General features: G+C 37.8%; 1 protein-coding gene across 5 annotated transcripts in view; it reads right to left on the reverse strand.

The window, feature by feature from the left end:
* Positions 1–16,753, reverse strand: part of CALD1 (caldesmon 1) — an 85,231-nt gene that overhangs the window by 46,561 nt on the left and 21,917 nt on the right. The window lies entirely within an intron of this gene.

A 16,753-nucleotide genomic window follows, 5' to 3' on the forward strand; every position in this document is an offset into this window, starting at 1 on the left:
AATGTTTTAAGCCAGTCTATTCTTCCCTCATATAAACGGTAAGAACAAAATCACCTTCTTTACTTTTGGTCCTAGTAATGTAGTTAAGATTCAAGGGAGAAGTTGTAACACACTTATTCTTGTGTCATCCTCTCTGGATTTTGCCCTGTGCAGAATCATGGCATCACAGATTATACTTGACACATTAGGGATAGGAGTATAAGTAGGTTTTTAGCCTCTTAATTTGTCAACCCCCTAGCCATGGATTAAGCTTGTTTATTTCTTCTCACTTAGTCCAGCTGATGTATAGTGATCGTTCCTTTCTTACTCTCCTGTTTCCAGCACCATCCATGAACTTTATTCCTTGTTCCAGCCCACAATGGTCTTTTGCTTTTACTATACCTTGGAGATCGAATGATTAGCCAGGACAAGCTTTATTACGAAGGCAGAAAATTCAGAAAGCCATTAGCACCATCAGTCTATTTTGTTCTATCTAAAGTCTATATTCAGGTTCATACATCCTGATATTTCTTCTATTTGATCCTGGCTTGAACTGGCAGTAACCCTTTTGGTTTTCCCAGAAAAGGACATGATCAACTGTCAGAGGACTATAAGTTCAGCAGTAGCTCGGGGCCAAACTGTGACATGAATTTTATACTGCTCTCGGCACAGGTTAATAAATATCTTGGACTGCAAATTAAACAGTTTAAACAGGTGTCAGCAGCTGGATCATCAATTTTTTATTCACTCTTATTGCTGACTGTTTCAAAATGTTTGTTTCATGAAGGAAATGTGCAAAGCCAACCTCCTGTTTGGATTCTCACTGAGTCATTTCCACTTAGACCCACAAAAAGTCTCTTAACTGGCTGTTAGTAACTAAAGTACATATACTTAGCCTCATCTTTACCCTTTTGCCCCCAAGTCCATTTGTCCAATCAATTTTGATCACACTTGGTAACTAGACTGTATTCATCATGATCTCTTCTATGCCAGAACCTTCAGAAGTTTGCTATTGTTAAAAAAACAAAACCTTAAGCTGAGCATTCAAAGCCTTCCATAAAATTCTACTTCCCCTAGTTATTAAGTTTTCTGTCTCTCTTTATCTCTGTCTCTGTGTCTCTGTCTCTGTGTCTGTCTCTTCTCAAAATCACCTTCTACTCTTTTTTCATAGAATTCTTTTAATTGATACATTTAGTTAAAAAGATAATTTCCCAGTAAATATTCTGCCTACTCTACCTTCTCTTTAAAAAATCAATTGTACATACCAGTATCATTAGAGATTAGAACTGATAGCCCATGCAATGTTAAGCTTTTATGGTTTCTCTTTCTTAGCAGAAGTATGTTTTAACAATAGTCACTTGGAATTGATCTTTGTTAGCTAGATTTTTTTCTCCTTATTTCTTGAACTTCACCTCTTGGTTGTTTCACTTCTCCATCTCTGGGGACATCATTCTTCTGTCTGCAATCATTTCCCATTTAATTTTTTTTAAACCCTTATCATCCATCTTAGAATTAAATCTAAGTAATGGTTCTAAGGCAGAAGAACAGTAAGGGCTAGGCAATGGGGGTTAAGTGACTTGCCCAGGGTCACACAGCTAGGAAGTGACTGAGGTCAAATTTGAACCCAGGACCTCCAATTTCTGGGCTTGGCTCTCAATCCATTGAGTCACCTAGTTGCCCCCCCCAACTTAATTTTTTTTTTTTTTACCAATTCCACATGCGTTACTTCTTTCAAGACTGGAATCGAGATTTGTCCCCTTTAAGATCCAATTTTTGATTAGTCTTACTTTGCTTTGATTGCTCTCTTCCATTTGTGCATATTAATATGCTCAGAATAAAAACTTCAGAGTTGGGAGGGACCTCAGGGGCAATCTGTAGTACTAACTGTGGTCATGTTGCTTTTATACCCTCATTAGACTATGAGATCCTTGAGAACAGACAGACTATCTTTTTGCCTTTCTTCATACACCCAACTCTTAGCACAGTGTCTGGCACACATAGTAGCTTAATAAATGCTTGTTTCACTGACTGACAACTTAAAGATCTCCAGTGAGCTAAGGTGACTCCTTTTTCTTTTAGAAAGCTCTCTCAGGAAGTTTTTCCCCATCAAGCCTAAATTTACTTTTTTGCAATTTCTAGAAAGCTGCTCTTTGTTCTACCCTCCAGACAGAACAAGTCTAATCTTCCTTCCAGCTAACATTCCTTCGGAGGATTGAAGAGAGCCCTCATGTTCCACCTTGTACCAAATCTGCTCTTCTAAAAGCTAAACATTCCTTGTTTCTTCAGCTAATGCTTCTACAGCATGACCTTGAGGCTTTTGCCATCCTCTTTCCCCTCTTCTGATCCCTTTTTCACACTCTCAGTGTCCTTGTATTTATGGCAGTGAGTTGTATAGTAGAAAGAATGCTGGCTCTGGAGTCAGAGGATCTGGGTTCAAAACCATCAATCTACAAGTAATTATTGAGCACTTACTCTGTGCCAAGCAATGAGGATACAAAGACAAAAATGAGGAGGGAGCCAGGTGGCTTAATAGAATGAGAGCCAGGCCTAGAGATGGGAGGTTCTGGGTTCAAATATGACCTCAGCTACTTTCCAGCTCTGTGACCCTGGGCAAGTCACTTAACCTCCATAGCCTAACCCTTACCACTTTTTTGTGGTACCAATATACAGTATTGATTCTAAAATGGAAGTTAAGGGTTTAAAAAAAAAGATAAAATGAAATAGAATATTAGCTCTTTGAAGTCAGGGATATCAGGGTTCTAAAAGTAAGATATTTATTGGAAACCACATCAAACACTAATGCACATAAAGTTATTGTTAATTTGAATTATGACTTTTAATAATACTCTGGAGGTGATAACAGTATATAATAATTGCAGCCTTGCCCCAAACTCTGTGTAATGCACCCAATAAAACACCTGAGTAACCTTGAGTAGTGGATCAGTAAATACTTATTATGTTGCTACTGGGCAGGTAGGTGGTACAGTGAATAGAATGCTGGGCCCCCAGGGTCTGGAAGAACTGAGTTCAAATCTAGCCTCAGACAGCTGTGTGTTCCTGGGCAAGTCACTTAACCTTGTTTACTTCGGTTTTCTCATCTGTAAAATGAACTGAAGAAGGAAATGGCAAACCACTCCAGTATCTTTACCAAGAAAACCCCAAATGAGGTCACAGGAAGTCAGACATGACTGAAACGCCTGTGCATCAGAAACATTAAGCAGGATCCCTAATCTCTCTTTCCCTCAGTTTTGTCACCTTTAAAATAAGAAGGTTGAATCAGATGACCTCTGAGGTCTCTCCCAACACTGAAGAATGGGGCCATTTTAAAATGCCACACCCAGAACCGAAATGTCTCATACTGCATTGTCACATTTGATTGTAGGTTTTCTCTGCACACTTATCACTTGTCTCCTCCTCTCTCATTTTCCTTGAGGGTAGAGCTGTCTTCTTCTGTAATTGCCTTAGGGCTTAGTACAGTGTTATGTATCGAGTAAAAACGAATATGATTGAATGATTTGAGATCTGATATTTAGAAATACTTGAAGGTTGTGGCCCAGTTATTAGTGGTCACCACATTACTCAATCTGTTGTAAAATTCCATGATGCAACGGATTCTAGGATTTCCATAACACAGCGGAAACTGGGACCTCTCACTAGCACTCACTTCAATTTATAAAAAGGGATCTTTTTTGCTTGGCACTGGAGATATTATCATGCACGCAGCAAAATTTATCTCTTAGGCAGTGAGCACCCTTTACGACAGTCACTCTTCCTCCCAAGAAGGAGAGGATGCTTTCTTCAATGGACTAGCAGAGGGGATCTTCCAGCAAAAGGCTGGGAGCCAATTGGAATTTGACCAAGACAGAGAACAATGATGCAGGAACCTTCACGTAAATGAGTGATAAAGCAACCTTTGTTCTATATCTCTTCTGAGAGATAGTTTGTGTACCTATCTGCTTCTCCATATGTCATATTTATTATTTGACAGGCTATTTAACCTTCAAAATATCATTTAAAAAACCAATTTAACCTCAAATTTACTTGTTCCCTGTGTGAAACTGTGATAAAAAAAGTTGCCTTATCTAGCATGTGTTTGTATCTATAGTGATAATAAATATTCAAAATGGTAACCCTGGAACTCAGCAAAAATCTGAGCAACTTCTGAATCATCGAAGGAAGATTAAGCACAGCATAGCTGTGGTGTTAAGTATCTTATTATATTGTCGTTTTTTGGAAATTAGAAATCCACATCTGGCATGTATGGTAGCTCACTATTAACCAAAGTACTGACTAACCAGAGTATCTCATTTCTTGGCCATGCTGGACAACAAAGAGATGACTGTACTTTCTTTCTTGGGAAACATCTTCCCTTTGCTTACTTCTTAGCCTTAAGAGAAGAGCTTGAGCCTTCTTTCTGAAGGGCGGCTGTGCTGCTCGTCTTAGAAATGGTTCAGGAGATGGTTTACAACTCATTTCTTACAGAGCTCTGGGGCTCTGTTGGGGTGAGAGGAAGAAAAGGAGACAGGATAGGTGCCTCGTCATTCCCAGAACCACAACTTTAAGACTCGGATTTCCAGGAAAAACAAATGCAGATCCTTTCCATGGGTGATCTCCCTTAGAATGCTATAGCTTTCTTACAGGAAAGATAGCTCAAGACCTTGGGAATGCAGAATATTACTGTCTCACTGTGTTTAAATTATTGGATAATTATGTCAGGTTCTGTGGTTGGCAGCTAGAATGCTTAGATTTATGAAATGTTATATGGATAGCAAATAAATGAAACTTTAGGGAGTTTGACTCCCTCCTTGACACAGGCCAGAGGAATCATTCTATGCTGAGCAAGAAAAGATAGCTGGAGAGGAAGCTACTTGAATAAGATTCTGACTCCCAATTTGGCATGTTTGTAGGTGTGTATTTCTTTATTCTTCAAAAACTTTTTGAGACTTATTCAATGGATAAAGTAAAAAAGGCAAGATTCTTTCTCTTTACAAGCTCGCTTCCAGTGCATGGTTCTGAGCTCTATTTGTATAGAACAGTAAATTCCCTATAGCTTGAAAGAAGCTTCACCTTCTCTTTCTCTTTCTTTTTCCTTTCCTTTCTAGCATGTTACTCATTCTACTGCCTTGAGACTCTGGTAATGCTAACATAAATGCAATGCAGATGTCTAATAACAGAAGAGATCTCTTATTTATCTTCAATCAGGCAGAAATGAGAAGGATGAGTAAAGGGCATTTCCCATGAGGAATATATTTTCTTTGGATGTTTGGAAATATTATAGACCCAAAGGGATGGACACACGGACAAAGGAGAAGAGAAACAAGAGAAATGAAAAAAGAGAGCGAGAAAGAAGAGCGGAAACAGAATTCAGGCCCTTATCCCCTTTCACTTAGAATGTTGTAAAATTCTTCTAACTGATCTGCCTTTATCCTCTTCCCCAGTCTATCCTTGGTACATTTGCCAAAATAATCGTGTGGTCATGCCACCTCCTTTAGTTGTTCTCTATTACTTAGAAGATGAAATATACATCCTTAGGCTGGCATTGAGTGCTCTTCATAATCTGATTCTAACCTACCTTTCTAGACTAATTTCATCTACACATTTGTGAAACTAGACCATTAATTGTTCCCTGAATTTTGTAGGTTTTCTTCCATCTCCCTGTATCCATCTGGGTTGTTCTCCATATCTAGAAAGTAATTCTTCCTATTAAAAATATGACTCTTTGGGGGCAGCTGGGTAGCTCAGTGGATTGAGAGCCTAGAGATGGGAGATCCTAGGTTCAAATATGACCTCAGACACTTCCCAGCTGTGTGACCCTGGGCAAGTCACTTGACCCCTATTGCCTACCCTTACCACTTTTCTGCCTTGGAGCCAATACACAGTATTGACTCCAAGACAGAAGTTATAAGGGTTTTATTAAAAAACATTTCATTCTTCCTTCAAGACCCAGCTTAGATGTTATATTCTCCTTGAAGATTTCTTGAATCTCCCAAATGAAAATATTTTCTTCCTACTCACATTTTCTTAGAGTACTTTCTTAGGTTCTTTTGTATATTCTGACTTTTATTAAGTTTCATTCCCCACCCCAGGGAGTGAAAAATACTTAAGGACAAATACTGTCATCTCCCCATCTCTCTTTTGTGCCTCCCATTTTTGAAAATAATAGGCACTTAATACACATTTTGTTGGGTTGAGTTGAACTGAAGAGAGACCTAGAAGGAAGTTGAATGGAGAAAGTTCCTGATTCTATCATTCCAGGCTTGTCCCAAGAAATTTGCTTTCATGGAGTCCAACTGCCAAACAAAGGGAATTGGTGGGTAGATTTCCTGATTTTATAGATTGAGAAAATAACACTAATAGTTGACATTTACAAATTTTAAGTTTCTCGAATGCTATTTTTACATTATCTCATTTGAACCTTATAACAAACTTGTAAAGTAGGTGTTCAAGTCCTAGCACTGAAATCACTTGGGGTCTATGCACTTTAAGAAAGACCTTTATTTCTTTATCCTTGATGACTGTCACTCTGAGTGGTCGTAAGTCCTTTGTGCATGATATTGCACTTTAAAAAGCTAAGAGCTCTCATAACAGTTAAGAAAGGCACTTGTTCACCATTCTGGGGCCAAATAACTCAGTCATGTTCCTATTATTTATTTGGTTTTTCATATACAATACCCTCCTTGCCCTCCAGCCCCAAGTTCATAATAGAAAGTATGTAAACCAATTTTTTAAACCCATCCAAGCAGCTCAATAAATTGCTCTGAAGACCTCAGCAAAAATTTCAAGCAAAGCTTTAAACATCCTCAGCTACTGAAACGAGTCAACTTTGCCTTCAGCATACATTGCATGTACAATAGTTAAAAGGAGTTTCCTGGACTCCTTCCAAGCTCAAAGATATAATTCTCTCAATATGTGGAGCCAGTAAAGTGTTGCAGTTTGGATTCACGCAGAAAGAGTTCCAACTTGATTTCAAATGTTACAATGGGAATATCTTCACTGAATAGAATTAAGAAAATAAACAAAGCCTTTACAGGCCAGAAAAAAAAGAAAGGAAACTGGGGAACCTCTGACAGGTTGAATCTACTGTTAATTATTAACTGTAGATAAAATTATTAACTTTAAATAGACTGAAAGGAGCCAACCTTAATTTGAGCAGAAAAACTTTGGTTAGAAACAAAGGGAATTGGTGGGTAGATTTCCTGATTTTATAGATTGAGAAAATAACACTAATCGTTGACATTTACAAATTTTAAGTTTCTCAAATGCTATTTTTACATTATCTTGTTTGAACCTTATAACGAACTTGTAAAGTAGGTGTTCAAGATATATTTTCCAAAGTTTAAAGCTGAAGATATTGAGACTTAGAGAGGTTAATTGACTTGTCCATTGTCACTTCTTCTTCTTGTTCATTTGTTTCGATCATGTCTTTATGACCCCATTTGGGATTTTTTTGGTGAAGATATTGGAGTGTTTTGTCATTTCCTCCTCCAGCTCATTTTACAGATGAAGAACTGAGGCAAATGAGATTAAATGACTTGCCCAGGGTCACACAGCTAGAAGGTATCTGTAGCTGGATTTGAATTTAGGAAGATGAATCTTCCTTATTCCAAGCCTAGTACTCTATCCATTGTGCCACTTAGTTTATAAGTGTCAAAGGAGTGATATGAACTTCTTAACTCCGATTAGAGCTTTCTTCCAAACACAGGACATTCAAACACATTTCTCAAGTATATTAAACAAAACCTTTTCTAGAAAAGTTTTCTGCTGATTTTAGGACCTAGTTTACTTATATCATTTTGATTCAACTATTAGCATTCTTCTAGAGATATGCTCAGAACATCAAGCTTTGGGTTGTCTATATATCAAGAGAAAGTGTTATATTTATTAACATAGAACCACTACCACATAACTGTAGCATTTAAAGTTATGGGAAAGAGATGTTGAACACTTTGAAACCCAGATGGTTTCCCCACCCCCTTTTCTCCTAAACCAAACTGGGGACTGTGTTCTATTGTTTCTTCTTTTGAAATGCTCCTCATTTCCATCTCTACCAATGATAATGGCGGGATAGACAACACATCTGATCATCACAGACAAAGAAGGCTCTCTATCTCCCTGCCCATCTTGACTTTACTGATAAATCCCATTACATCCTACCATATACAGTTCCATATTATTTGTGGACATGGGTCTCAGTTCTCCTAGTAGCCTCTAATGGTAATGATTATAGCAATAATGACGATGATGTTGATGATGATGATGAAAAAGACAAGTCTCATCTACAGGGGACTTTATGCCTTAAAAATACTTTTCTTACCACTATAAGTTCTTCAAGGGCAGAAACTGGTCTATACATCTCAGCTTGTATGTCTGCCATGATTGTGGCATGGTACTTTGTAGAGAGCGGTCCCTCAATAAATATTTGTTGAATGAATGGAATGCTTCAAACATTCCCCTTGCCTTCAGTTTAATCTTAAAAAATAGCAACTTTAAAAGAAAAGTGATTATTTTCATGCCATCCCTCAAATCATAACTATTCAACCACAAGATGACTGCTTTATTAGGCACATAGTTTCCACTGCTTTTTCTTAACATATAATGAGTCCAGGCATAAGGAAGGAAGGAAGCCACTTAAGACCTAGCATTTAGCCTTAAGCACACTGAGGAGCTCCTTTTAATGTGACTTTATATATTCTTACAATATATCGAAGATGGATCATTTCATTGCATGGAAGGAATTCCTTCTACCAATGCAAATCATAAGCCCTTTGTGACTTAGTTGATGGATTTCAACAGTTGCTATGGTGAAAAATATCAATTGCTTTGTAGTCCACCTTATTATAAGTCTCTTTAGCCTTAGCAAGGCTGATCTCGAATTGTTCAGTTCATCACTATAAAAGCATTTCCACTTGGTAAGAACTGAAAAGTTTGTGTTTTGCTGACACAGCCTTTGAGAACCCAGCACCATTTTCATACCACACTGAGTCATCAACAGCACAGTGGAGGGTGATTAAAAAAAAATAAAATGGGCATACTTTTAATGCTAAAAAAATTTGCTGGTACAGAAGAATTAGTTTTGCTGTAACATGGTACGGACTGATTGTCTCTAAACAATAGTAAAACTAGGAGGGACATGATTTTTAAAACTTGCCTGGGATTCACAGATATCTTGGTCCAGATCTGGTATCATAAATCATAGTCTCAAAGTATTTATTATCCCTTCTTTTGTAGGAGTCCCCCCCATCTCCAACGACTGAAAATACCATGATAGCATTAGATTTTTCAAGAGAGAGTTCAGCGAATATAACTGAATACTTTCTGAATCTAGATTAGGTGATTGTTCATTTTATCTTTTTAAATTTTGTATTTATTTGGTTGTTTTTTAAAGATAAAAATAACATTTTCAAAGAATCTCAAATCTCTTTTGAGTACTAGATTTGGAACAAGATCAAGTCTTGGATCTACTACATGTCTTTGAGCCAACTGCTAAATGTGGAGCCTTAATTTTTTTATCTCAAAAATAGTCAGCCTAGTGCAGGAAGATCTGAATCCAAAACCTGACTCAGACACTCCCAGCTGTGAGATCCTAGTCAAATTACCTCGTTCAGTGTTGATGAACAAACTGGTAAAATGAGGATAGTAATAATAATATATTATTATACATATATGACAATATGTATAATATATGTATTATATAAATATAATATATAGGGGTTTTTTGAGGTCCAAATTAGGTAACACATTTAGAGGCTTAGTAAACTTGGAAGTGCTTTGTAAATCAATACCTCACAGGATTGTTATAAGCAGTATATGAGAGAGGGGGCAGCAGTAGACTAAATGTCAGGCCTAGAGACAGGAGGTCCTGGGTTCAAATCTGCCCTCAGACACTTCCTGGATGTGTGACCCTGGGCAAGTCACTTAACCCTTATTGCCTAGCCCTTACCACTCTTCTGCCTTGGAATCTATATACAGTATTGATTCTAAGATGGAAGGTAAGGGTTAAAAAACAGTATATGAGATAAATGGAAAAAGTTGTCATCATAAGAGGTTATATAAATATAAGAAACTATTATATATAATATATTATGCTGTTAAATGGAACATTTTGGGTGTAGAAAGCCTGCCTACCTCAGTAGCAAGCTATCTGCTTTGCCAGATATTGCTGGCAAGAGTTGATTTCACTTATTTACTTCCTCCCTCCTTTCTTTTCATTCTCATCTACTTTACCACCCTCCCACCCTTCCTTCCTTCTTTCTCTCCCCCTCAAAAATAAACAAAATCTTCCGTAAACTCCCTCGAAACCCAGTTTCTATTTTTTGCTATTTTGTATTTAAGCTTTGTAATGGTCTTGCCTATCTGCTGCTGGTCTGTTTTAGGAAGGGAAGTATCATCCGAAAGGTGGAATTACTGATTCCTGAAACCCAGTTGGCTTAATTGGGGCACCCAACTTCACTGTTTCCTGAAGCTGACCCATTTCTCTGGTGTTTAAAATGGACATAATAAAATACCACCAGTCACTAAAATGGATGGTTTGATGGCAAAGAGCACTGACATAGAGAAATGATCTAAATTATGTCACCATCAGAGTATTTCAGCCTCTAGTCCACCATTTCCTTTACAGCAGGAGGTCAGATTGCCAACATCCTAAAATCATGTGGCAATAAGTTATGGTATTAGAAAACATGGGATTGCTGGCTAAAGCAGAAAAATAAATTTAACTGAGGAACAAAAACTCTGCTTGAGTCTGGTCTATACCTGGCATGGTTCTGAAAAGTATGAACAATTATAGCTTTCAGTGGATGCTGCCTCCATGGTTATCAGGTTCATTGGAAAGATAGTGTAGGAAGAATTCTAGGAATGGTCTTGTCACCATGTCATTTAATACTAGAGTGACCTAGGAAAAGTGACTTTATTTCTCTGGCCTCAGTTTCCTAATCTATAAAATGGGAGGATTGGATTAGATGGTCTCTATGGTTTTTTTCCAGCTCTGACATTCCATGGTCAAAATAAACCCAAAGCTTGGTGCCTAACTGCTTAGCAAGATAAAAGAACCCAGGCAGAAATTAAATAGAAACAAATTGCTTATACTCAGCATCCTGTGGTTTCTTTCCCAACCATTTACTTTGTCTCCTACTCACTCTTATTCTTTTATTCAATCATTTGCCTAATATCCATTCCAATTCCACTCTCCCTAGCCATATACCCACTATTTCTGAATTTAAATCTTCTAAAATTCTATACCTATATAATTAGAAAGACACAATATAGAGGAAGTGGATAGAAGGCTGTTCCTGGAGTGAGGAAAAAACTGAGTTCACATCCTGCCTCTGACATATACTATCTGTGTGACTGGGAGCAAGTCAGTTTATTTCTCAGTATCCCAGTCAACTCTAAAATTAAATTATAGATCAGTTAGGGCAGTTAGGTGGCACTGTGGATAGAGTGCTGAGCCTAAAGTCAGGAAGACTGATTTTCCCAGAGTTCAAATCTGGCCTCAGAAACTTATGAGATGTGTGACCCTAGACAAATTGCTTAATTCTACTTGCCTCAGCTTCCCAATCTGTAAAATGAGCTGGAGAAGGAAACGGCAAAACACTCTAGTACCTTTGCCAAGAAAACCTCAAATGGGGTAATGAAGAGTTGGACATGACTGAAATAACTGAACAAAACAACACAGCAGTTGCTGATCTTCATTGGTGGGAGGAGTTTTCACAACATAAGTTCTCCACATAGAGAAAGTCATACTGATAAAATTATAGTTCTTAGACTGAAGTTATAATTTTAAATTTGAAGTATTGTGCATTAAAAAGTATATACACTCAAATAAGAGGAGGGCTTTTTTTTTCTTTCTGTAATTAGACTAAGTGAGCACCAAGAACAACGCTTGATTATTTTAAAGATCTTAATTGAACATTTTGGTCTCCAAACTCTCCCTCAGGCTCCATAATGTGCAATAAAATATCCACAGAAATCAGAAAAGGTAGAAAAATCTTCCTTGAAGCTCATCTACATTTTCTAGGGCATTTACCTATTCCATAAAATACTTATCCACTTTTCTCATCACATTCTTCATGAAAAGAATGAGACATAGGATTTTGGATAAAGATAATTTGAAAATTTGTTTCTCTTGGATAAGCATATTTATTATCATTTATTACATATTCATGACAAACCATCTGTATTATATTAGTTATAATACATATGTTACATATATATATATATTTAAATGTTAAAAAAAGAGAGAATGTGTTGGAATTCAATTCAGAAAAGACTTAGTAAATGAAAACAAGTAGCTTCGGCCATGAAGGCTTTTACATTTTATTGGGAGATCTATCAAGATCTCTCTATATACCTTCATATGTTTGGCAGTCAGTTCTTGATTCATTAGTCAAAGAATTAGGTCTTCTGACTCCAGATACAGTGCTCCATTATGCTACAAAACCATTCACTCTGTGGGTCTGATAACTGCTGCCATTTGGGCACTATTTGGTAAGTGAATCCTTTAGGTATCCCAGGGGCCAGCAAGAGTAAAGAGTAAAGAGTTTTCAGAAAGTTTCTTCCACTTGGCGGTACGGACAAATTTATCCTAACTACTAACTATGGTAATGTCAGCATTTTAAAGTGAGAAGAGAGAAAGAAAGTTCTGAAAGGGGATGTATGGATGTGGAAGAATTAATGAGAACCTCAGATGGTCCCAGAGGATGGAGGGAGAAAATAAACTATGTCCCAGGGAGCCAGGGCAGAATGGAAAGCCACTTGGGGAAAGGAAAGAAAGATGTAAACTCTTCGTGTTCCCTAAAACACGAAGTCCTGGATGTTTAATTTATTATCTGTAAACACGTGAGTGTTTCATCTGTACCACACTCCAAATGTTCATTTAAAGAACTATATTAGCTATCTGCCAGAGTTATGATAGCTTCTGCCTTGTTACCAAACTCGAGCAAATGATGGGACAAAGAGATGGTGGGAAACACTGACCAAGGGGCTTGTCTTGATATTTCTTCCCTCTATCTTTGTTCTCCATGGAGATATGGCTTTAGTAGCAAGTTGTGGACCTCAGCTCCTCCTTGCCCTTGTAGGGGTAGAAGAGACACAAGCACCAACTGAAAAGTGTACGTTGCTCAGGGCTTTACAGAGTTTAGCTCACATATGATTACATGAACAAGTTAAGGCAGGTAGATTTGGGTTGCGGGGTGGGAAGAATGAAGGGAAGGGAATAGAAGAAGGAGGAAGAATTTCTATCCTTATTCTGTGCCTCTGAACAATACTGTCCAGGGAGGGACACCAAAAAAAGGACAGGAAAAGCCTAAAAGGGCATGAAGGCACTAGGACTCAAGTACAGTTTTCTCTTTATGGCTTTCAAAAAGTGCCTCAGTATAGATAGCTAGAAAACAATAAGGATTTTATCTATTAGAAGTTTCACTGTCTATACAAAGTCCAAGTGATGGCCGCTAGGTAAAACCTAGTTAGGATTTTACTGGATGTCGAATCTTCTGCAAACATTTAGTCACATTCAACAAATATTTATGAACTATCTCCTAGAGAGCTGCTGATGAGTATCTGTAGTCTAATGGAAAGAGTACTGGATTGGAAGTCAGAGGAAAGGGGCTCAAACTCCAGCTCTGCCCATTGCTAGCTGTGTGACCTCAGGCAATTTACTTACCTTCTCTGGGTCTCCATTTCTTCATCCACAAAATGGGAGAGTAAAATAGGTGACTCTTAAGGTCTTTGCTAAACTATGATATGTTCATTAGAAAGCGAGTTATTTTTGGTCATCATCACCATCACTGTTTGCCACAGCATCTCCTTAAATAATCTAGTAAGATGTGAAGAGGTTGTGATATAGCCTAGTGAATACAGTACTCATATTTACAAAATCATGGCTCCCGGAAGTGTTGAATTCTAGGAATGGCAAAATATTGGGCTAGGGAAAGAGGAAGACACAAAAAATGCAAAGACTTCAAGTGACCGACAAATTCAGCTCAGAAGATGCCTTATTTTTGTAAAGGAGAGAGAGTGAACTGCCACCCTTCAACAACTGACACCTTTAGTTTTCTTCTAGTAATAGGTTCTAGGTCCTCCACATAGGTGTTACACTCAGAAATAAGGAAAAATCCATTGCCTATCCATCACGTAGCAGTTTCTTCCAATCCACACTTGTCAAACATCTCCAAGAAAATGTCAAATGATGTTTATTTTTTGCATTAATAAAGCATCCCCACTGGCAAGGGCCCTAGAATCAGGCATGTAACAAACATTAACAGATCAGGAAAACAGGCACTAAAAATATGCAAAATAATTTACCGAGAGCAGTAAGTAACGAAAGCTGCCCAGAATTCTCATACACTTTCTGTCTCCCCTTCCTCTCCTTAGTGGCCCATTCCCCACTTGAATAATACTACTAACAAATGTAAACTGAGGCAGGAGGGTAGTGTACTAATGAGAAGTGAAAAAAAACCCCACAACTTCTCTTCATACTTTTACTGTTACCAGTAAATTCAACTGGATCGATAAGAGTTCACATTTTTCTAGAACTTTTAAGGTTTACAAAGCATTTTGCATACAGAATCTTATCTGAGTTTCCTGGCTATCTCCCCATTAGATTGGTTCAACTGTCATTTACCCCATTTTATGGATAAGCCAAAGTGAAACTAGGAGGCACGGTGGATAGAGCACTGAGCTTTGAATACTCTTTTTATGAATTCATATCTGGTTTCAGACACTAGCTGTGTGACCCTGGACAAATAACTTAATGCTGTTTGACTCAGTTTCCTTTTAAACTGAGCTGGAGAAGGAAATGGCAAACTATTTCAGTATCTTTGCCAAGAAAAATCTAAATGGGGTCATGAAGAGTCTGAAACGGCTGAAAACAGCCGAACAACAATGACAAGTGAAGCGTACAGGGCTTGCCCACATTTTCACTTTGGGAGGTGGGATGTTAGTCTGACTCCAGAGCTAGAGTTTAAGAATAGTATCTGCTCTGGTATTAAGGCTTCCTGAGCTTTGTCTTCTCTAACATCCCACCACACTCTCTGCTCACTCTATCCAGAGCAATAAGGCACCAGGATTCCAGGAGATAGTAGTTCTCACTTTATAGATTTGAAAAAGTGCCTTGTTTGGAGACAGCTAGGAAGTGGCAAGGATTTAAAAGTGATGCTTGATGGAATGGAAACTCAACGGGATATTATGTGGTGAAAAGATAACCAAGATGAAAAGTCAAGAGAATGGTTCTGGAAAAAGAGGTTCTGGATTCAAATCCTATTTTTGACATTTATGGGTAAGTCATTTAATCTCACTTGGTTTAACTTTCCTCTGTAAAATAAGGGCTTTGAACCAGACCATCTCTGAGGTCACTCTCAACTCTAAATTTATAATTTTATGATCCAGCTCCTTATTTGAAGCGTAACTTATTTTTTTAATTTTTATTTTGAATATTTTCCCATAGTTACATGTTTCATGTTCTTTCTCTCTCCTCCAAACTGCCCTAATCCCCCCTTAGCTGATGCACACTTCCACTGGGTTTTACCTGTATCATTGATCAAGACCTAATTCCATATTATTGATAGTTGGACTTGAGTTATCATTTAGTGTCTACATCTCCAATAATATCCCCATCAGCCCATGTGTTCAAGCAGTTGTTTTTCTTCTGTGTTTCTCCTCCCACAGTTCTTCCTCTGAATGGGGCTAGTTTTCTTTCTCATAAGTCCCTCAGCCTTGCTCTGGATCCTTACATTGCTGCTAGTTCAGAAGTCCATTATGTTCGATTGCGCCACAGTGTATCAGTCTCTGTGTGTAATGTTCTTCTAGTTCTGTTCCTTTCACTCTGCATCAATTCTTGGAGGTCTTTCCAGTTCACATGGAATTCCTCCAGTTTATCATTCCTTTTAGCACAATAGTATTCCATCACCATAATATACTACAATTTGTTCAGCCATTCCCCAATCGAAGGACATTCTCTCATTTTCCAATTTTGTCGACTCTCTGAACTTATGGGTCTTTCTCTCAAAAGTGAGAGAGTTGGGCTAGATTATCTATAAGGCACTGCAAATATTTTATGATTCTCAGAGAGTCTTTGGTAAAAGTATGAATGAGAGATTGAGAAAGGGCTTTTGTAGGGTCAATATTTTAATGGAATTCAAAAAAGACCAATTTTTCTTCCTGACTCAAGACCCTGTAAATATCAAATTTGGTTAATGGACACCAAACTCATCTTCACTGTGCATTTGGGAATATGAATTCCTCCTTTGTGCCTAATTCAGGATTTAGGCCAAACTCACAATTTCTTTTTATTGTGAAACAGTCATAAAACCAAGGCTATATTTATGCTGGCAAATGAAAGAAAAGCAGGGCCAAAAAAGCCAGGTTCCAAACAGTATACAATACATGCTATTTCAACCTTTCCCCTTGAAGGCCTATTCAGACTAAAACATGCAACCAAGTGCCTACCTGCATCAAGGCCCAACAAAGCAACTTTTCACTAATTGCTAAGGCCTCAAGTTCATTTGACCATCTATACGTGAACATAATCTAAAGAGCCCCAAAACATGCATCTTGGGAAAACATATGGGAATTTCTATTTCCATGTTCTAGAAGCAGTTGAGTGGTATGTATGACCTGGAGTCATGAAGACTCATCTTCCCGAGTTCAAATCTGATCTTAGATACTTACTACCTGTGACCCTGGGTGAGTTGCTTAACCCTACTTGCCTCAGTTTCCTCATCTGTAAAATGAGCTGGAGAAAAAAATGGCAAACTACTCCAGTAGCTTCACCAAGAAA

Source organism: Gracilinanus agilis, chromosome 5 (assembly GCF_016433145.1).
Source record: "Gracilinanus agilis isolate LMUSP501 chromosome 5, AgileGrace, whole genome shotgun sequence".
NCBI lineage: Eukaryota > Metazoa > Chordata > Mammalia > Didelphimorphia > Didelphidae > Gracilinanus > Gracilinanus agilis.